Here is a 21167-nt window from a genome sequence, read left to right on the forward strand (position 1 = left end):
TTAGAGATTTCCAGGAGAAAGCACCCAGTGGGCTGAGGGATCCGCTTGTGACGGGGCAGAGCAAGGAAGTGCCCCGGTGACAGGAGAAGGCGGAGTTGCCCTTGTTGACTGGGAAGTGGGGACAACCCCTCCCTTTTTCTTGCCAGGGAAGCGGGATCCAGTCCGGGTTTTGCAGGTGCCACTCCCTTGTCTGGGTGCCCTGCCTGCTTGGAGCCGAGTCCATTCCATGCTCAGCTCCCTCCGCCACTCTCCCCCCCCGTTCCCTCCCTCCCGCCCCGCCCCTCCCCTCCCCAGCCCGGGGCAGAGGGTGGCCTGGATCCAGTCCGGGTTTTGCGCGCCGCCCGCCCCCCTCTTAGAAATAGGAAAATTCAATAATCAAAGCGAAGGGGAGAGAGAGGAGGGGGGAAAAAAAAATCCGGGATCAGGGCAAGTTTGATGGCGCATGCGCGCTGCAGACTCCATCCCAAACACACACACATTTCCCTTGACTTGGAAAGTCACCCAAAGCCGCCCCAAGTGCAGGTAAGCCTGTCTGCTCTGCCCTGCCCCAGCCCCCTGGGACCCCCACCGTCCCCCAGCCCCTGCTGCCACCCAACTCTGCGGGGCAGGGGGTCGGGGCATGGCCCTGGCAGGGAAGGGGCTGGGGGGGCACATGGCAGCGGCAGGTGGGCATTGCTCTGGGCGAGGGGAGGAGTTGGTCCGTGGAGTGGGGGGCAGCGGTCTGGAAATGGGGGTGGAAGGCACTGCAGGCTGCCTGGGGCTCTGGTGCGCTCCCGGGTGCGCTCCCTCTGCGGAGGGGTTGCACTCGTTGCTCCGGCCCGGGCACTTTGGGCGGCTGTTTGCTGGGTGGGGAGGGGGTGCGGCGCTCTGCCTCCCCAGGGAGTGAACCTGAGGAGGGGGCTATGGGGTCCAGGACTCTCACGCTCGGCTGGCCGAGGCGGGGAGGGCGCCTGTGCTCCTGTCCGCTCGGTTGGGGGTGGAGGGGGCCCGGGGGAGGCAGAGCGGTGCAGGCTCTGGAGCTGAGTTGTTGGTGTTGGGGGTGGCCGGTTTTGCCGGACAATTTCCAGGACTTTTAAAAATCGCCGTGGAAATGGGGGAGGGGAAGGGGCTGGGGGAGGCGGGGGACCCCCCCCGCCCCCCTGCCCCGCCCCCTGCCTGGGGCGCAGGTACCCCGCGTCCCCAGTGGCTGAGAGAGGGGGTCCGGTGGGGAGCAGCTGCTGGGGGAAAGAGAAGTGCAGCGACGATGCCCCCCTTGCTTTTTGCGAACAGAAACTTGGGCGAGAAGCGAAGGGAAAACGCCGAGGGGTGGCGTGAGGCTGGTGACCGCGGCGGGCCGCGGAGACAGGCTGGGGGTCCCCGGGCGGAGGCGGCAGGAGATCGGTGCCAGGGAAGTTTCTTCAAAGTGCTGGGGCCGGTGAGCGGCGCTTCCCCCCGCTGGCTCCGGACGCTCGGGTCCCGGAACGGAGATGGAGCCATGCGCTCTGGGACGGGGAGGTGCCCAGGCCCCCTCCGTGCGCTCCCTGGAGAGCTGCGCTGCGTTCCCGGCTCGGTGCGCCAGTGTTGGGGAGCTGGTGTGCCCGGCCCCCGGGCTCGGTGCGCGTGTGGGGGAGTCGGTGCCCGGCCCCCGGGCGAAGCCGGAGGTTATTTTTACCCGGTGGCATTTGCAGAATGCGCAGCTGATTTGCCATCCCGAGCCAGGAAGTTCCCCCCCCCCCCGTTTTCTTTTAATTTTCTTTCCTCTCTTCGAATCCGCTGCCGCGGCCGGGCGAGACTCAGTCTGCGCCGGTCAGGGGGCGCACAGAGGGGCGCTGTAGGGGTAAGGGGGCTAAGGTACTGCTGAGCTGGTGGGAGGGGGTTGCTTGGCTTTTGCGGGGTGGGGGCAGATATCAGCACGGGGTGGAGTGAGGAGAGCAGGGTTGAGGGCGCTGGGGGGAGAGGGGCGGGCTCTGGGATCAGTAGGGTTTTGGTGGATGCTACTCTCCATGTTTGGAGACTCGCAGGACAAGGGAACAGGTGTCCAACCCGTCAATCAAACTAGGGCCTGCCAGGAAAAGACACTTTGGGGCATTGACAAAAAAGGAGAAATAAAAAGCCTTGGAAACCCAGCGGGGCAGGGGTGTGCCTGTCCCCTGGGTAGGGAAGGGTTAATATCCCAGGGCACTGCCTGCTTCTGATCTGCCTCCCCAAATCTTTAATGGCTCCCCCGCCAGTGATGAGCCCATAAGGGTTGTCTCTGGCACAGCGGGCAAGCTTCCTCAGACTCCCCAGGAAATTGGAAAGCGAGAATTAGGTGCACTTGTTCTTGGGGTCTATAAATCCAGAGAGTCCTTTAGACTTGTACCGCCCTAGCTGGGGTGGGAAGAAGTGAACCAGCATAGTCTGGGAGTGGGGACATTGACCAGTAAGTTGGTGTTGATTTCATGGGAGATAAGTGTGTATGTACCATGACAACCTTCCTAGAATAGTGGAGAGAGAGTCCTTCCTTCTTTTTGTTTTCCGGTTGGGGTGGCAGGAGACAGGGAGGAGGAACCATTGGGAAAGTTGGCACATTTGGTAAAGGGTGATGAAATTTGGGGTAAGGATTAGACTGGAAGGGGCTCTCTGATCCCCGCCTGGGGGCTGGCTCACTGCACCTTCTGAGCAATTTGTTTGGAAAACTTTCTGGATGGGTTGTGTCTGAGGATTGCTCTGAATTACTCTGAGTTAGATCCATCTACCTAGTTTTTTTTTCTTTCTTGGTGGGAGAACGGTGAAACTTTTTATATACTTCATGCATAAATTGCCCCCTCCATCCATGCTTAACTGCATATGCAGCCCCTACAACCCTTTCCCTTGGAAAATGGTTTTCTCTCTCCTCCTGCCCCTCCTCCCCCAATTACCTAGACACATTTATTTGTGTTGTTGCTATAATAACTTTTAAGGTGAAATAATCTCTTCCTAGGGCTTTGGACTTCTGCTTCCCAGTGGTTTCCCTGCCTCCCTTCCTATACCCACTTTCTTATTTATACTTTGTTGCTACCTTGTTAGCTACCTTAGAAGCAGTTAGAAAGAGTTTATGGGGGAATATTGTTGAACTTCAGTAATCAAGTTTCCAGATCTCATGCCTCGTGTTTAATTTATTAGACTAGTTATTTATTCTGTTGATGATAATCTGTTGCTGGTTTCTATGGAGATGTTAAACTGATCTCTTTCAGAAATCAAACTCCATATGCACTAAAACGTTTAAAGGGGCAGTGTCCTCTTTTGTTTGCAGACTTTACCTTTTCAGTCGCTCTATTGGCCTCCTTTATATTTTATATATTTAAAAAAGTCTGAAGTTGAAGCTTTGTGCAAGACAGAGCTTATTATGACTAGCAGAAAGTCAGGGCTTTGATCCTTTAGTTGCATCATCATTTAAAACAGATCATTCCCCCCCCCCACTTCAGACCAGATAGAAGAACCCTTTCAAGATCAAAGAGTCCAGCTAAAAACTATTGTTTAAAAAAATTAAAAAAGGGGGGAAAAGTGTTATATCAGGGTGATGTTTCCTTAATCTGCTCATTTTATTCTAAGAGATTTATTTTAGCAATAAAAACAAAGAACTTGTAGCAAGCATATTGTTGTTCTTATATTTCCCAAGCCTTTTAAATGTTAAAATAAGTTCAAAGTCAAATATCTCTTCAGATAAAGTGCATGTGAGGGTATATTTATTACTTGTTTTCTAAATGTAGAAGGTCAGAATCCAGAAGGCTATTGCATTAGAGAAGGTTTTAATAGTCTTTGTTTCAGCTTAATGAGAGCGAAATATAAAAAGCATTTTCACTGTAACATTTATTCAGCTTTTAAAGGAGAATCTCTGCAGTTTATTCAGTTTTTATTTTATAATTAAGAAAAGATCCCCTCATTTCATTATCAGTAGAGGAAAGGGAGAGTGTCTTATATTTCTGACATACTTAAAAATTGTGAACTCACCATGAGCTCGTGTATTTATCAAGCTGACAAACATGGTACGAAGCTATTGTGTTTCCTGCTCATCTTCTTGGGGGTAAAGTTGTAGGTTTTAAAAAGAAAATAATGACCCATATGATGCATTTTTAATATCCAAGTGAACTCCCCAATTTTTTCCTACCTGTGTCCTCAAAATGCTTCATGTCTCCAAAAATACTTTCCTTTTTTTCTTTCAATACACTTCTGCATTTTTATTTAAAAAAAATGCAAATAATAATTGGAACCAAAACAACCCTAAATATATGTTTAATTTCACCATATAAGATTATTTTCTCTGCAGTTGTTCGGTTTGTAATTGCTTCTCATTATTATTTTTTCTTTTGGCTCATCAATGCAGTCAATCAGTTTTTCTTTTAAAAAAAATTTTTTGTAAACCTTTTGTTTATTTGTTTGATTTGAATTGCAAACAGAATTGACTCTGACAAGTAAAAGGGGGAGGGGAGGGGAGGAAACACTATGGCTTTAAACTCAGGAGTTTGCATATTCTCCTTGTATCTTTCCCCTTTGCTAATTATTGTGTTGTTTTCAGAGCAAATATGTCATATCCATGGCGACCAGGCAGGTTTATTGTCTTTCAGAAGCAATAGCTCACATAAGTAATTAATGACTTCTTTTTTTTTTCCTCTGGCTTAGGTTAAACAGATCATTCAAGGAAAGTCATATCTCTCTCTCCCTCTTTTTTCTTTTTTTTTAGCCCAGTGACATAAGAACATGAGTTAGAACAAGAGAATACTTTAACCAAGAAGTCAACAGCTTATTTTTTCCCGTTTCTTTTTAAAAGCTGTAAGTGTCAGCTTTCCTCACACATGACGTTGTCATTCTTGCAGTTTCAGAGCAAAGCCCTGGTGCAGGGAAAACCCATTGAAAGCTTGAGTTCAGTTGGTAGTTGTACAACAGAAGAAGGTGGTTTGGGGAGGGAAGGGGGTTATTTCTCCTTGAGGAAATCAGTGTGTGGGTGTGGGTGTGTAGGTGTAGGAGGGAGTCAATGACCAAAAAAGCCAACTCATCTGGATCTGACAGATTTCTTTCCTGGAAACTGACATTAATGACTTGATTTTATAGATATAGATATATATATATTTACACCATCCAAAACAGTGAAGCTATTTGGAAAAACAAACTTTTGAAAAAAAATCTCAAGTCCACATAAACTTGAGTCTTACAAGAACCTATTGCAAATAGTTTGTTTCAGGTGTAAGGGTGATCCTTACCTTTTCCAGTTCTCATTCTTCCTATTAAACCAGAATCTATCCAACCCAGGGACTGTGATTTACTGAAATGGTGATTTTCTGTGCACCCTCCTTGACTTGTTTTATTGTTGTTAATTTCATTTTTGGAAGGTTTTATATACTGTCCGTCTGTATAAATTCCTGAGGAGATAAAGCACTGCTCGAGTCCCTAAAGCAAAGCTTTTTTGTGCATCATATATTTAAAAAATAAAAACAAATCCCATTTGATCGAATCAAGTACACTGCTTTGCTAGTAATGATTCCATATTCCACAACACTGCAACTTTTAAAATCTGTTTCCATTCTGCTTTGTAACACTAATCAAAGAGCCACTTCCTCCCAGGTTTTTTTTTTTTACTGACTTGTGTTAATGAGAACCACTCGGATCAGATTTTGTGTGGATGCGATTTTGGGGTTGAGAGACATGGTCTCCTCAGGTTCACTTGAAGTAGGCACCTTTAGAATTCTATAATATACATTTTTTTCCCCGAATCCATATCTCCCTCATCCCTACACTCCAGAGAGGTTTGTAAGTTCAGCGATCGGAACCTACAGGCAGTAGATATTAATAACAACAATAAAAAACATGAAGAAGAAGAGATTTTGGTATTTAGTTTCTGAAGAGCAGAAGAGAAGCCCCTAAGTATTGTAAGGCTGAGGTTTCAGCAGAGTTGATAATTGAGCCCTTAACCTTCTGATGTCTATATCAGAAAAACAGACTCTAGCAGAGGGAGACAAAGAATAAAAGCAAATACTGGGCAGGAGGGAGCTTGGGAGATTTCTGAAATATTAAAATATAGATCGGGGCACACTTATAAATAAATAAATATATAAAATTTCATTATGTTCCATTCTTTCCCCTTGGTGAAGTGTAGCTGGCTTAAAGGTGGCTTTGGAAGAACTCTGAGGTTTCGAATGCAGCTGTGCATCAAGGCGCTTCTGTGAAGTGAACAGATCGAACTTGGGAAGACTTGTCTCTTAAAATTAAATAATGTCTACATTATTTTTTTAAATTGACCAATTTGTAGTGGATGTTTTTAAATGAAAAGTTAAATAGCTGGAAGTTGGGAGTTTTGCAGGCTGTGATTTCTTGGCTGTGCTAAAGGGAATTGAATTGAACCATTTTAGCCACCCGTCAGAGCAGTTGTTTCCGTGTTCTGTCACTGTATTTATGTTTCATCTGTATGTTTGCATCTACAAATAGGGTGTCGGGGAAGAAGGGGCAAGCGGGCACAAGAGGTGGCCCTTAAAGTTAACTTGCTTTGGGTGTAGAAGACTGGAGCTTAAAAGAGAAGCAAGAGCGCATCGTAAATTTTTCTAAAATTAATCAACCGTTTAAGAGCTCCACATTAACGAGGTTTTCAGGCAAGCAGCTTTCTTCTTCTTCTTTTCTTGTTACAAAGTCCAAGAGGGTTGTGGGGGGTGGGGTGAAGGGGAAGGAAAGGGGTGGAATTTGAACAGAAATAATAAAAACAAAAAAGGCTGGATTTGTGGAATATAAATCCCCTGGTGTCCTTGATCCATATTGTCAGGTTTTTTTTTTTGGTCGGATTTGTCCTGTGTGTCTTTGACGGAAAAGGCACGTAGAGAGAGAGAGCGTGAAGGGGGGGGGGTAGGGGAGAGAGAGGGACGTGTGGCTGCTTTGGAGCTCATTATCATTCTTAATAAGTCTTAAGGAATAAAGAGGAGCATTGAGTGTAAATGCTGGGTAATCCTAACACTCCTCAAGGTGAGAGGAGTCTCGAGGACACAGAGAGAGAGAGAACGAGAAGGAGGGGACTGGCGGGGGGCAGGAGAGAAGCTGCCAACGGAAGTGGTCTCTAAGAAACCAGGCATGGGCTAACATGGGGGGTGCCCGTTGGCTGCTTCAATTTTGTTTCACCAGCCCGTGCTGGGGAAAGTTCTCTCCGAGTTTCTCTCGGAGACGGAAAGAGGAGAGCTGGCCATCATGGTCAAAGCGTTGGCCTCTGAAGGCAGCCCGTGGTGACAAACTTCAGAACTGGGGCGAGACTGCCTGTCCCCCTTCCTGGTCCCCCATTCTGTGTGTCCGCTCTACCTGAAATCATGCCGCAGTGGGTTTACACTCGCTCCCGCTGCCCCTGTGCGCATCGTGCTTTGCTTTTCAACCAGACACTTTGTAGTGGCTAAAATATTGTTCTCATCTCCCCAGGCTAGGGCATTCTCTGGCTCGTGCTTCTTCGCAGGCTCCCCCATCCCAGCCCCTTTTTGTTTCCATCTCGAAGGAACTCCCTTCTTCTCTGTATTTCCTAAGGAATCTGCCTCCAGTTGTCTTTGATTGTGAGGGGAGGACACATCCTGAACGCACAGCTTCGGACACTAGGTGGCTTAAAGTATAGGAATGGTTTGGTAAGCCAGCTGGGAGAGAGAGAGACATGTGTTCGCTCCGTCTGGTGGGCTCCTTTATTCAAACTTTAGGCTGACAGAAAAAGGCAGAGATGCCTTGGGATGGATCATAGGCTCGGGCATCCTGTCGCTCTGCAGCTGCGGGATATGTCTGCCAGTGTGTTGGAGCCTCCAAGCCTTCATGCAACTGAGAGAGAAACGAGTAAAGTGTGTTAAAGGGCTCAGCTGCCTCTACCCCCTCTGAAAGGAATCAGGAGGCCATTTGCTTCGTTAGGGCCTCCACTGTAAATTGCATGTTTACCATGCCCACCACAAAGCTGTTTCTTTCGGAAGAAGGTCTCAGGTCTGCCTGTTTGCAGGACCTTTCTCGCTATGCTATATATATGCTGTGGTGCTGGGCTCTTCAGAAATGCTCATAGCTCCCTGCCGCTTTGCCAGATCTTTGTTTCTCGCCCTGAGCCCAGTTGTAGGTGGATGGGTGGGGTATGTACTGGCACTTGCTGATGGCATCCTAGGCCTTGAGGGCTGGATAGAAGAGGCAGACACAACCCTGCATCTTTAGGTCCTCCTCTAGATCATGTGGTCCTGCCAGCTGAGGGCATAGCACCTGAGAGCATCCCCACTTTTGCGACAGCAGTGTGAACTGAACCTACCTCTGAGTGACAATATGTACTCAGAGCTAGCACGGGAGGGTCGTCCTGATGATGTGACTTTGATCAGTCTGTTTGAGAGGCCTGAAGTAATAAGGCCATACCCCGACTAAGCCCTGAGTGCCTATGTTCATGTGCTTTGTTGCAGTGCTGTTGGAATAGGTGAGCTGCAGGGCTAGACTGCACTTGGCAAAGAATAGCTCTAAACTGGGGCCGGGCAAGCAATGCTAGGGACCGAAGGTCTCCATCCGCAGAGCAGCATCGGTTTCCCCAATGCCGGTTTCCCCAATGCCACCCTCCCCAGGAAATCCCATCCTGAGCTGGAGGCAGCACCTAGAGGTGAGATGGGGGTTTAGTCTCCATGACTCATCCAGTCCTTGACCTGTCTGCTGAGATGCGAACTAGTGCCAGTTGCAACAAGGAGGTGGAGCCTTGTGCCCTGGGAACTGCATGGAGGCCTGTCAAACTCCTGTTTAGGCCACTGAAGAGCTGTCAGATAGTACATTTCTCTCGCTACCAACCTGGGCTGGAATCGAACCAATGGCCCAGAGGTAAAAAAAGTCTTTGTATGCCAAAAACCTGAGCCATCCAGCCCCGAGCTTCCCATGTTAGAAGACATGCGGGGCTGATGTTAGATTGCAGAGCAGCGCATTGGTTTGTGCCTTTGGCCCTTTCCCTGTGCCTGCCGTTTTGCTCAATGGGGCCATGTTTTCTTTCCAGAAAGTGCCTTATTTTCATTCTCCCATCGATAATGCTGAAATGAAACAGACCACCTGGAAGCCCTAAGGCCATAGGGCACTTTGTCCTACCCTATCTGGAGACAGTCTGGAAGCTGGGCCCAAGCCTGGGTACATACAGAGGGTGGCCCAGCCTAGCAGTTGCTAGGAGGAAGGGATGTAGACTGCATGGGTTCTCCAGGAGCTCTTAGTTCTGGAGCAGCTCTTCTGGAAGGACCATCTGGACAGGGAAAGCTTAGCAGTAGAACCCTTGGACCTTCTTGGGGCAGAGAAGATGTGGGTTATGACTGAAGCACTTTGGATTTTGTAGGGAGTCCTGATGCAGTTGTGCCCTGTTAACTAACTGGTGAGACAGAGGGTACTGTGCAGTGTCAGTCGTTGAGATCTGCGTGTGAATCCCTATTGAGCTCGGGCTCAGAGCGTGACACCTGCCACTAGTTCGTGCAAGAGGCTGGGAGGACAGTCTAGTGGTTAAAATCTGCTGGGAGGCTAAAGAGCAGGGTTGTCTTCCTGATCCTGCCACTGACTTGCTGTGTGACCTTGGGCAAGTCACTTCTCGGCTCTGACCCTCCAGTTCTCCCGCTGTAAAACAGAGCTAGAGACTCCATTCATTCACCTTTTCAAAGTGCTTGGGGATCTTCTTGAAGAAGCTGCTGTCGAAGGGCCGAGTGTCTGTAATGATGTGTGTGCTGGGGTGCTTGGCGGGGGCAGGGAACGTGTCTCCCGCCTAGGCACCCTGGGAAGCTGGTCTGCACCTCTTTAGCCCCTTATGGAGTCTCTGGGCAAAGCCTTCTGTGTCCCAGCTGCAGGCAGGCTGAGCCCAGGGTGTGGGGGACCATCCCTGGCAGCTGTTCCCTTCCACCCAGCTCAGCCCATCCCCAAGCCCACAGGAGGGAGGGCTGCACAGGTTCATGCTTTTCTGGTTGTTGGGCAGTGAGGCTGGCAAAACAGCTCCCAGCCTGGCTGCCATGGTCACTGTGTCTGCAGCATGTCCTCTTGGCAGGACGGTTAGTCAGTGACAGGGATCAAGGAACCGGCCCCTCTCACCAGTGCCTCGGGTTGGGCCAGTTTTCTACCGTGGTGGCCTCACGCTCTCCCTCCAGCAATCCAGTGAGACTCCCTTGGGTTATCATAGCCTCTCAACAGCGATTTGCAAACAGGCTTTTGGAGATAAAGTCTTGGTGCCATGCTAGGGGCCGGCGGGACAGATATGAAATGCGGCAGGTTTATGAGAGAGAAGGTGTATGAAATGCAGCCTGCAGCTCCCATTTCACTGCACTATGCCAAAACACACAGTTTCTTATTTCAGTAACTGTGATCTTTCGAGGAGGTTAATTTCCATGACGAACTCCAGGCCACGTGCTCAGAGGATTTATCTAATTAGACTGACACTTTTCTTTTAAAAAAGAAAATTAAGCTGCCCCTTGGAGGACTTAAGTGTTTTAAACTGTGGGAGCAGCAGCAGGCAGTGTGATCTCTGCCCACTGAGCAAGGAGAGAGGAAATTTTCCCCCACTCCAGGCCTCGAGGTCAGACATCACCAAAGCCCCCAACTGCTTTATTTTCTTAGATGGTGGCTGGATGCTAACAGAGCATTCGATCCTGCCTGAGTGACTCCCTAAAGCCTCATCTGGCTCCTTAACTCATGAGGTTCTGGGTGATTACATGTGCAGGACAGAGTGGAAGGGAGGGGAGATGAAATTCTGTTGATACATCTCAGCTGTGTCCAGGAGGAACTGCTTTCTCTGAGGATGGGGGCTTCAATCTCCATGACTATCTGTGGCCCCCATCCCCATAGCCCTCTGTTTGCTTCACAGACCTTAAAAGTATTTAGCTACATAGCACCCCTGTGAGGTAGGGGAGTGATGTAAACCCCATTGCACCCTTGGGGAGCTGAAGCCCAGAGAAACTAACTTGCCCAAAGTGACACAGAAAGTCTGATGGGGAGCAGGGAATTGAACCCTTGTCTCTGGAGTCCCAGGTTCGTGCCCTAACCACTGGACCAGCCTTCCTCCAAGTCTGTTCAGCCCTGGGCTTCTTCATTAATAACAGCTTTTGGAGTAGAGCTGAGACTTTGGTTGTAATGAGTATCAAGGGGATTCTTGACTGAAGCTGCTGGGTGCAGCCAGACCCTGTGGTTCTCTAGTCCCAGACTGGGGAGCCATGCGTCACCATCCAGGGTCTCTGGAAGTCCCGGCCTGTACTCGGTAGCCTGGGAGTGTGTTGCTGACTGCACTATGCTAACCAACCCTGCTTTGTGGAGGAAGAGGGTGTTCAGGCTTCACATACGGTTATGTTTCAACCTGACCTGGTAGGGAAGCCTGGTGCCTGGTATGCCCCTGAGAAGCTGATTGCAGGAAGGGCTCTGGTAGATGCCGTTTTCCTGCACTGAGCCCAGCCAACTCACAGCAGAGCTGGTTGCACTGCAGGCAGGAGTAGCTGAGCACTTGCCGGGCGTGGGAGCTGGTGCCTGTGAAAGGGAACGGTGGCTACGGCTGCGGTCTGCCAACCACAGGGGCCAGATTGTGAGGCCCTCGCTCCCAATGGGTAATATCTCTCTCCACAGGTAGTCTCGCTGGTTTCCATGGGGCTACTTACACATAAAGTGCTGCATGGTGTGAGTGAGGGTCTCCCAATCCGGCCCAATGGGGTTTTTATTATATATGCTATAATCCCAGGTGACTGGCGTTCTGAAGAAGCCACAGTGGATCCAGGCTGAGAGTTTGTTTTGATGTGGCTTTGAGGAAAGATCCAGGGGAGGGGACAAAAACAGATGCACCCTTCTAATCCCCCAACCGGCTCCTCTCCTTTATGCAAAGTTAAAGAAATAATAATAACATGTAACGTGCATTCAGAGATCTAACTGCTACAAGCCCTGTTGGCTGTGGAGCGAGTGTGCTGGCTTGGTCAGCCACCCCTAACAAGTTAGGAGTTGTATAAACTCCCAGTTTACAGCTGTAAATTTACTCAATTTTGAATCCAACCACAAGCTGGCTCAGCAGGATCTGAAACCATCTGCTTCAGTAGTTGTGGTATGCTTGACATTCACAACTTCTGGGAGCCCCAGGTTTGCTGAACACACATGCTCCTGCCCCCTTCAAAGGGCCCAATCCTGGACACCCCCCCAGCACGTGTGGCTATGCTATGATTTAGGCCGGAAGAGGATCTCCCCGGCACAGGCTGTTCTAACTATTACTGCATCCTTGCCTAGCCCCTGCAACCTGTGCCCTCCCCCACGCGTGGGAATGGCTGGCTGAGCCGCACAGGCTCAGATCCACTGGCCATGCCTCCATTCCTCCCACCCCATCCTACTCTCCACAAATGCTCTCCGGTGTTGCCTGGGAGCAGAGCTGTGTATGGACCACCTTGTGCAAGGCCCCAAAATACTGCCCTCTGCCTTTACTGCATCACAGCTGTGGGCAGGCTTTGGTCAATACACAGTCTAAGGCCCACTCCTGTGGTCTTTATTCAGGCTTGTGCCCACTTGAAGTCTGTGGTCATCTGTTTGAGCACAGGTGGAGTGAAAGCTGAGCCCTGATTTCAGTGTGTGTTTGTTGCAAAAGGTACCGAGCCCTGTTAAACTGACAGCTCCATCCCCACTGGTAATTTCAAGGCAGGCTTGGCACTCCTGGGAAGCTGAGATTCTGGCCGTTCTGCTGCCGACCCCAATACAGACGGGCTTGGAGGTTATTTGCCCTGAAGCAGAACTTGGCAAAAATACACAATACAATTTTGGTGAAAGCAGATCCTGAAATAAGCAGTAATCGGCCAACTAGCTGAGCAGCATGGGGGGAGCTCGCGTTAGTGCCTGACCCTCTGGCACCCCCTCACCCCACATCTTGGCTTCCCTCTTGTTGTTTGCCTCTTATCTCTTGTTTTAAACCTGAGTGCAAGCTCTCTGGGGCAGGGGCAGGGGCAGTGTCTAGGGGTGGGCTCCGATCCCAATAAGGGTCATTGGGCAGTACCGCAATGCAAATAAAAATACTAATTATGAGCAGTAATGAGGTTGTGTTTTCCAGCGAGCTTGGTCAGAGTTAGCTTCAGTAGGGGACAGTCCAGCTTCAGTAGGGGACAGTCCAGTTCAGTAGGGGACAGCTCTGATTGCCAGGGTGAGGCAGTGTAAGGGGACGCTAGCTCTGGTGGGTTTGTTTTGTCCTGTCAGCTGGCCCTGTGGTGGTGCTGAGAAGTGATCCCAGGCGGCATGGATCTTTAGCTGACCCAGTGTGCCTGCCTTTCTCCAGTCTCTCAGTGGCGCTGACTGCCAGGACCCGTCTGCTGTAGAAAGCCAGTGAGAAGTTAGAGGAATACTGCAAACAGCTGGGGGGTGCAGCCCCACCCCCTTCCCCCCCCAAGAATTTGAAGGATTTTGCAAAGACAGAATGAGGCTGAGCGTGGGCACATCCTCAGTGCAGCCATTAGGGGAGCTGGATGGGCTGATCTGGCTGCCTTGGTGTCCCCAAACCCTGGCAGAACTTCCGAAGAGGCTGGGCAGAGGGTGGCATGAACGGAGGCTACGTGGGTGCAAGGCTGGCCCTAGGCAGACACCGAGCCTGATGCCCGTTAGGCCCCACATGTTTGAACAGGGTGTGCATTGTTGTTGCTCCTTCCCAAGCTGCGCAAACCCTTCCCCACCCTCTGGCCCATGGTGACCTCTCCTGCTGTGCATCTTGCATGATAAGCTAAGGTCCAGCGCTTTCGCAGTTGCTAATACCCCTTTTAAGTTGGTGAACAAATCTGCTCAGCCTTGACCCCAGTAACAGGTGCCCTGACCCTACTCGTTTGGGCCCTGATTCAACAAAGCACCTAAGCACGTGTCAGTGAGGTCCGTGGATGTGCTTAAAGTTGAGCATGTGTTTCAAAGCTTTGCTGAACCCAGACCTGAGTTGCTCAAACCTTCCTGCATCCCACTAACATCTCCACCATGCTCTGGCCATGCTGTGCCGCTCCTGAGTGTAGTGTGCAAGTTACTGACGTCCTGGGGCCAGGCAGTCTCCCTTGGCACAGGGCCCTTCAGAAGCTAGGTCTGTCCCTGGCTGCATGCAGGGGCTCCTGGGAAGAATGCGTCCCCCAGCATGGTTTACTCTGGGGTTGGAGGCACCTGCAGAGCTACTTTCCCAAGAGCAGATGGAGGTGGATGAATGCGAACAGAGGGATTTGAGAGAGCCTCACGCTGCCTCCCGTCACCTCCTGTGTTGTTGCTGTCGCCTTGGCCCTTGAAGGGTTACGGTGACTCTCCTTGCTGGATCGAAACGTTTCATCCCTAGCCTCGAATTGGTGGTTTGCGCTGCACTGTCTTGCTCTGGTTTTGATGAAAGCAACTGGGAGCTCAGTGCCCAGAGGCTCCCGGCTGACAGCCACTGTGCTGCCTCCTCTGACTCACCCTCGCTGTGTAAACTCAGCAGCCAGGCTTGGCATTGGCGGGAGAGGAGAAACACAGGCTGACTCAATCCTTCAGCCCAGCACGCAGCCTCTGGCCCCACCCTTGGCCACTGACACCCGCAGTGGCCTCGCAGGACCATGGCTTTACCTGTTCTCACCCTCAGGTGATGCTGCCCCCTACATCTCATGCATGCAAACCACAGGGCAACCCAAAGCATTGGAGCCCGCTGGGTGCTTTGGAACTGGACAGAATACCTGGAGAGAGAGGGCTCCAGCTGGGCATATGGGCCCTGATCCTGCACTGAAGTCTGTGGGGCTGCTTGTGTGAGCAAGGAGTGGCAGGATCCAGTCCGGGGACCCCAAATTGTAGATGGCATACTGGGCTCCCACCTGGCCAGAGGACTCTGAAGGTCTAGTATGGAGGGAGAGAGGCTAAGCTACTGGCCCTGTAGAGTCTTATAGGGAAGATCTACTTGTTGCCTTCCCTCACCCACTTGGCGCTCTTGCACTGCAGGGAAAACTCCTGCATCTTCCATGTGAAGTGATCCCAGCAGTTCCTTGAGAGGTGGCTCCCCAGCGTAATGGGCCTCGCCATCAGGAATTCTCTCCCGATGTTAAATCCTATCGTGCCAGTGGTTGAGAAGTCACTGTATCCTCACCAAGAATGTCTCCAGAGTGGGCATGTCCAAGCTTCCCTGTTACTACGATACCAGAAACCCTAGGCATTTGCGGAGCTGAAATGGCCTCCTGGGGGAGATGGATGCTGGTTTGTCTGTGTAGCTGCAGGAAAACAAATTTGAACTTCTGCCCGAAGAGGAGATTGTGGCACGTGAGAAATTCAGCCAAGCTGATCAGGGTTGCTGTTCCAATATTTTTCCCTTTCCATCAAGATCTATGGGAATCTGTCCCAGTACCAGCAAAGAAAATCCAGATGAGAAAACATATAAACTGGAAAATCTGGATTGTCTGTTCCTGGAAAAGCTGGATTCCTTTTTTTCAGCCGCCTCCGTGCATCATAGGCTTTGTCATGAAATGATGCTGATGTTGCGTAAAGTCAGAGGCTTTGTCTACATGAATGAAATTAGCACCAATGTAACAATGCCCATGTGCAAATCCTTAAGAGACCTACTGAACCAGGCAGAGCAGGGCTTGCACAGGGGCACCTTGATCCAGTAACACAGAAAAGCAAGCTGCCCCTCTATATGCACGTCAGCACTAAGAGTTTGCCCCCATGCAACTGTGTCGCTACAGTTACAATGGCCTGAATTTCCTAATGGTACCGGGCCTGTGTTTCAGTGAGCCGAACTGAACGCAAATGTCTCATTAAAAGGAAAGCAAAGAGCCAATCCAAACTCCTCCTCCCTCCACATGGCCTGTTCTCTATTATCAGCCTGAGGAAGGAGAGTGAACAGGGCAATTAAGAGAGGCCAAAGTGCCTCATAAAATAAACAGAGAGATGACCCGCGCTCCAGTTGCCCAAAATGCACCTTTGCATTGTAGGGCCTTTTCATGTGCCGTCAAATGCGCACTGTGCACCTATTCTCGTGGGGCATTGCCTAGGGTTTCGTTTGCAGCCACACACTTGATTACATAGTGGTCGTGCCTAGAGGCACAAACCCATTGTGCTCGGCACTGCGTTAACAGTAGATAGTTCCCTTCCCCAAAGAGCTTACGATCTAATCTGGTTACCGTTCTCCTGCATAGCTAATTGTGGTGGAGGCCTAACTTGTGTGCACTTCAAACAAAAAAATCTGCCTCGTTGTCCATTGTTCCAAGTTCCAGAACTTCCCCAGTCTCCAGGGAAGAGAGACTCTAGCTTTTCCTCTCTGGATTTTCACAAGAGAAGTCGTGATTGCACACGCCCCATTGCAAAGTAGCCTCGTCTCCCCGGAGGGATTTTTTTTGCCCCTTCTGCACAGGGGGGGTCTGCAGCTGTGATGGGCTGCTATTTGCATGTCATTAACTAAGCAGAGTCTCGGCTCCCCTGGCTATACCAGCAGCCTGCGTGGATCAAGCTGTAGCGTCTCTGTGTGACTCAGTTACTGGAATTGTGCTCAGCCAGCAATGCCTTTTGTCCTTTGCCCAAAACTTAAGGCCAGTTTAAAAAAAAAAAAAAGAGAGAGAGATAAAATTCTGCTCTTAGTTGTCCTTTCATCACAGGTGGTGCCAGTTGGTTTTTGCTTTATTTATACAGGGCGGGGAGACAAGAAAACAAGGTGGAACTCGGACAAGGCCCAAGAAATGTTCGAGTCTGACAACAAACTTCCTTTTGTTTGATGCTTGGCGAGGGGTGGAGAATAAGAGAAAGGGGGTGGGGGGGAAGGTGCAAAGAACCAGCTCAAACCAAGCCCAAACCCTCTTGCTTTTATTTGAATATTTACTTATTTTGTTCATGGGCCCTGAGGTGATTTGATACGGACCGGAGCCCAGGTAGGGGGGTGTTTCTTGAGACTGTGTGGTAGAGCCTTGCTGGGAGCAGGGTTACCATTGTGTGGGTCAGCTGGGGGGTGGGAATCTCTAGGTTTGTTTTTCTGCCATGTTGTTTGCTTGAGTGCTGGTGCCAGCCTATTAGATAACTGGGATTGGTGGGCAGAGCCCACTAAAGCAGCAAAAGGCAGGAGAGGGGGCCCACAGGGCCCAGAAATTAATATTATGGGGCACAAACATGGCAAAATCAGGGATGGGAGTGCAGATCACAGGGTCAGAATGAGGCCTAGAGCCCTGGACACCACGCACTGCTTCCAGCAGGAGTCGGTGGACGCTGCCCAAAGGAACCCGTCATGGATACATGGTTGAAGCAGTGCTAGGAAATAAGCTCCACGCTCAGAGAGAACCCCCACCCCCTGCAGCTTTCTCCTCCTGGCCAACCAGCCATGGAGACTGAAGGTTTCTATTTCACCAGGCCAGGCTGTCCTGCACCAGCTTACCTCCACCCGGACCTGAAGGGCCACTTGTAGAGCAGAGCAGGGATTTCAGTTTCTTAGCCCTTGGTCTGTCTGACTGAGACTGCCACCAAGCCTTCCAGCTGTGACCCACCTGTTGCACTGAGACATGCCCACCCCCCAACATAGTCGTCTATGATGTCATCAGATGGTGGTGACTTTCTGCAGCATTGTCATCTCTCTCATGACAGCTAGCTTGTCTGCCTAAAGCCCCAGCTTCTGGAGTCGCGAATGCAGGGGAATCTCTGCCTTTGTTTAAAAAAAAAAAAAAAAAAAAGTAAGTTTCTCGCCCTCTTGGTTGTAGAGAAACGCTTGCAAACATGGCTCTTAAGGGCTCAAAGCGCAGAAGGCAAATAACCGAACCCCCTGTTTTTCAAAAATACCTGTATAGTTTTTTAAGCCAATCTCATGATCCTTGAATGCTTAGGGTTGGCAGTGTTTATTTATTATTTGTGTTGTGTTAATGCTTCGGAGCCCTAGTCATAGACTGGGACCCTACTGTGTCAGGCACTGTACAAACACAGACCAAAAAGATGGTCCCTGCTCCAGAGAGCTCACTGTCTTACCAGAGATGACAGGTGGATACAGCCAGGGGAAGCACAAGGAAGCAATGAGATAATATTGGTGGGTCGTGGTCTCAGCACCTCACTACCTCATTGTCATTTCAGTTGCGACTGACTTGAGCCAGATTTGAAACAGTAGCTTAGATGGGCTTCGCGTATCTCTTATGCCTACTCTACGCTAGGTGAATTAAGCTGACTGAAGCCCCTAGAATGTTTGTAGAACAGGAAAATGCACTGAATGGTCGAATAGCTGGTTAGAACAGTGATAGGTTTAATAACCGTAGATCCATGGTGTTTAGTGCCAGTGTGGACGCAGACAAACCGAAACAGTTCAACTAGTCCTCCTGCTACTGTTCTGCAATGCACCAGTGACCTAGCAAAATCTCCCAGAATGCACTGCTTCTGAAAGTAGAACTGGGAAGTGTGGGATAGATACCCAGAGGTCATTTGCAACTGAAATGGGGCCGAGGTGGGACAAAACTTAAATTGATTTTAGCATGAGGAGTGCAGTTGCACTGACTGGTTTGTGTTTACACAGGTTCACTAACCCATCATGTAGACGAGGCCTTAGCCATGCAGTGCTCCTTGCTTGCCTCAGTTTAGCTTACTTTGGCCATAACTCTTCCCTTAACGATAATAGGACTCTGTTTCCTATCCACACAAGCAATAAAAACTTCCCTGACAGGCAGCTGAGCTCGTTCATGGTTCTCTGTACAGCATGGAGGGGCCCTAAATGCCCACGCGCATGTACCTGGAAACAAACCAAGCCCTCTGTACTCAGCTGGGAATGCTCTTCTCCATGGTGCTGTCTGCCAGCCATTCTCTTTCTCCTGTGTGCGTCTGGGATACGCGTTCGGTGTTGTGATGACTTTGCTCTGCATCATCATGGCATGGTAGCTGGGTGGTGAGTGGGGTTGTTATGGGTTGCAGTGTCCTTACCTGTCCAGGCTGGAAGGAGAGGAGATACAATGTTTTCCACTTCTGTAGCATCTCCCATCCAAAGATCTGAGTTCTGTGCGAATGTTAGTCACTGAAGCCATGCAATTCACTCTTGGGGCAGGTCATAGCCCAGTCTTACAGAGGCAGCCCAAGGGGGTTCAGTGACTTGTCCAACCCCACACAGTGAGTCGGAGGCAAGGATGGGAATTAGGATCCAAATCTTCCGATGCCCAGCCTGTGCTTTCACCACCAGACCGTGTTCCCACTCGGAATGGCCTGTGAGATGCAAGAGGTCTGTCAGCTCAGATAAGTACAGGAAAAACAGGAGGAAGGGCAGCGATTTTGTTTAGATGGGCTGGTGTCATGGTGTGGATCCAGGATGGGGCTGAGCTTCCATGTGGGGTCCCATCCAAAATCTCCCATGTTTCAGGTGATGGCAAAGAATCATGGACACTTCCAGAGCAATAAAAAAATAAGTCCTCAGGAAAAGTTAACTTTTTCAAAGCTCTCGCCTGCTGCTGGAGAAGCAGAGTTTCTGGGGTGCACCCACATGACCTTGCTCCCTAGCATGTCCCTGGGTAAGCTCTTCTCCAGCATGGGCAAATCAGGAATGCCACAGCCCAGGAAATGCACTTTCTCAGTGTTGTCAGACAGAAAGCATCAGATCCATCCTGTGAGGCTGTTCCTATGTCAGCCAGAGAGTCGCTGTATGATCCTGATCCAGTCACTCAGGGGCAGATTCTGAATTCAGTGAGTCGCAGTGTAAATCTGGAGTCACTCCACTTCAGTACCTGGGTTACTCCAGATTTACACTGGGGCAAGTGAGTTCAGAATCTGCTCTTCAGTCTCTCTGCACCTTAGTTTTCCCCTCTCTACATGGGGGATAATTAAGCTTACCCACTGTTAATTAACGGTTTGAGTGTCTTGGATGAAAGGCCCTGACCACAGGGAACTTCTAGGGAACAGGCTGGCTGCAAGGAGGCCTGCAGCAGGGACTGTGGTAGGGAGCGAGTGTCTTTCCTACAGTCCGTTCCAAGCGTGGGAATGACTGTGGGGAATGATTTCAAAGCCACTACTATGGAGATTAAGGGGATGAGAATGTAAATCTCAAGTAAAAAGGTAATTGAATGTAATAGCAAACACTGCTCGGGCTATGTTAATTTTAGCTCTTCCCCTGGATACAAGGCGCTGTATTAGTGTTTTATTACCATTTTGTTTGCACTAATAAAATAGTAAAATTTATTTCAAGGAAGTTGAAGGATGGTTTAACAATGCAAATTTGAAGAAATTGGACTTTTCATTTATGCTATTGCTATTTTAAACCCTAAAGGGTGTAAATTAGCCTTCCGAGTCTGGGTGAAATCCACTGCTGTGGCAGGCAGGGGGAGGATTTGATGCGGGATGTGTGGGGAGAGACCCAACCGGAACCCCAGTTCTGGGAATATTTCAGGCAGGTATCTGATGGAAGGGGAGGAAAGGCAGCCTGCCTGGGCTCCTTTGGGGGAGAGGAGGATTGGAGCAGGGTTGGGAAGGGCTGTTTGAAAAGTGGTCACTTTCTTGCTAGCTGGTTTCACCAGTTGTGATTGTCCAAAGTGGGTAGGACAGGATAGGTATGTGTAGTGTCCCCTATAGGGCTGCACAGGCTGCAGGTCAAAAGAACATGAGAAACAGGGATGAGTTAATTAGAGCTGTATCAATGCAAAGTATTTATCAGCTGTGCCAAAGTTTTGGATGGTCCCTGCTTCCCAGACCAAACAACCCTTCCTCCTAGCTCACCTGGTCTTCCTCATGCTTCTGAGTCCTTGATCTTCCTCCCCAACCCAGCCCATCTGGTGGCTGTGCACTGCCCTCCTTCTGATTCACTGGTGAGTCATGGCGCCTCCAGTGGTCAGGCGCATGTCCCAAGGATCCTGACTTAATCATTCCCGTCTGCAGTGAGGAGGCCTCCATATTATTAAACTGGAAAGGAAGGTTGGAGGGTCTGATTCTCCATGGCTCTACACATTGTGCTGTCATCTGCCCTAGGTGGTGCAAATGTCTGCCATTCCGATCTGTGTTTAGCTGCCACTTGGCGACAGTGTAGATGATGCCACAAGGTACAAGGCAGCACTGAATCAGGCCAAGAGAGTGGTGTTGTGTTCCAAAGGGTGGAACTGGCTGAACGGGCTGTGGTGGTGGGTAATTCAATTTGGAGGAGCCCCCGAATCTCACCAGCTTCTCCAAACCTCTCTGGGGTTTACACCATGAGGCTGGGACTCTCATAAGAATGTGTTTTCTCGCAAGTCTTCAGGGGCTTCCTGCCTCTTGTTTGGACCAGAAAGTACAGATGAGGGCAGAAACAGAGCCTTGGTGCGGGATCTACACGTAACATTCTTCGA

General features: G+C 50.0%; 1 protein-coding gene across 2 annotated transcripts in view; it reads left to right on the forward strand.

The window, feature by feature from the left end:
- Positions 1–405: 405 nt before the first annotated feature.
- The window catches only part of CASZ1 (castor zinc finger 1), a 271047-nt gene continuing 250285 nt past the window's right edge, over positions 406–21167 (forward strand). For both annotated transcript variants that reach the window (XM_075121162.1, XM_075121165.1), the window contains exon 1: positions 406–522. The gene's annotated coding sequence lies outside the window, so the exon portion shown is untranslated. The remainder of the gene's footprint in view (positions 523–21167) is intronic.

This window comes from Caretta caretta, chromosome 18 (genome assembly GCF_965140235.1).
Source record: "Caretta caretta isolate rCarCar2 chromosome 18, rCarCar1.hap1, whole genome shotgun sequence".
Taxonomy (NCBI): Eukaryota; Metazoa; Chordata; order Testudines; family Cheloniidae; genus Caretta; species Caretta caretta.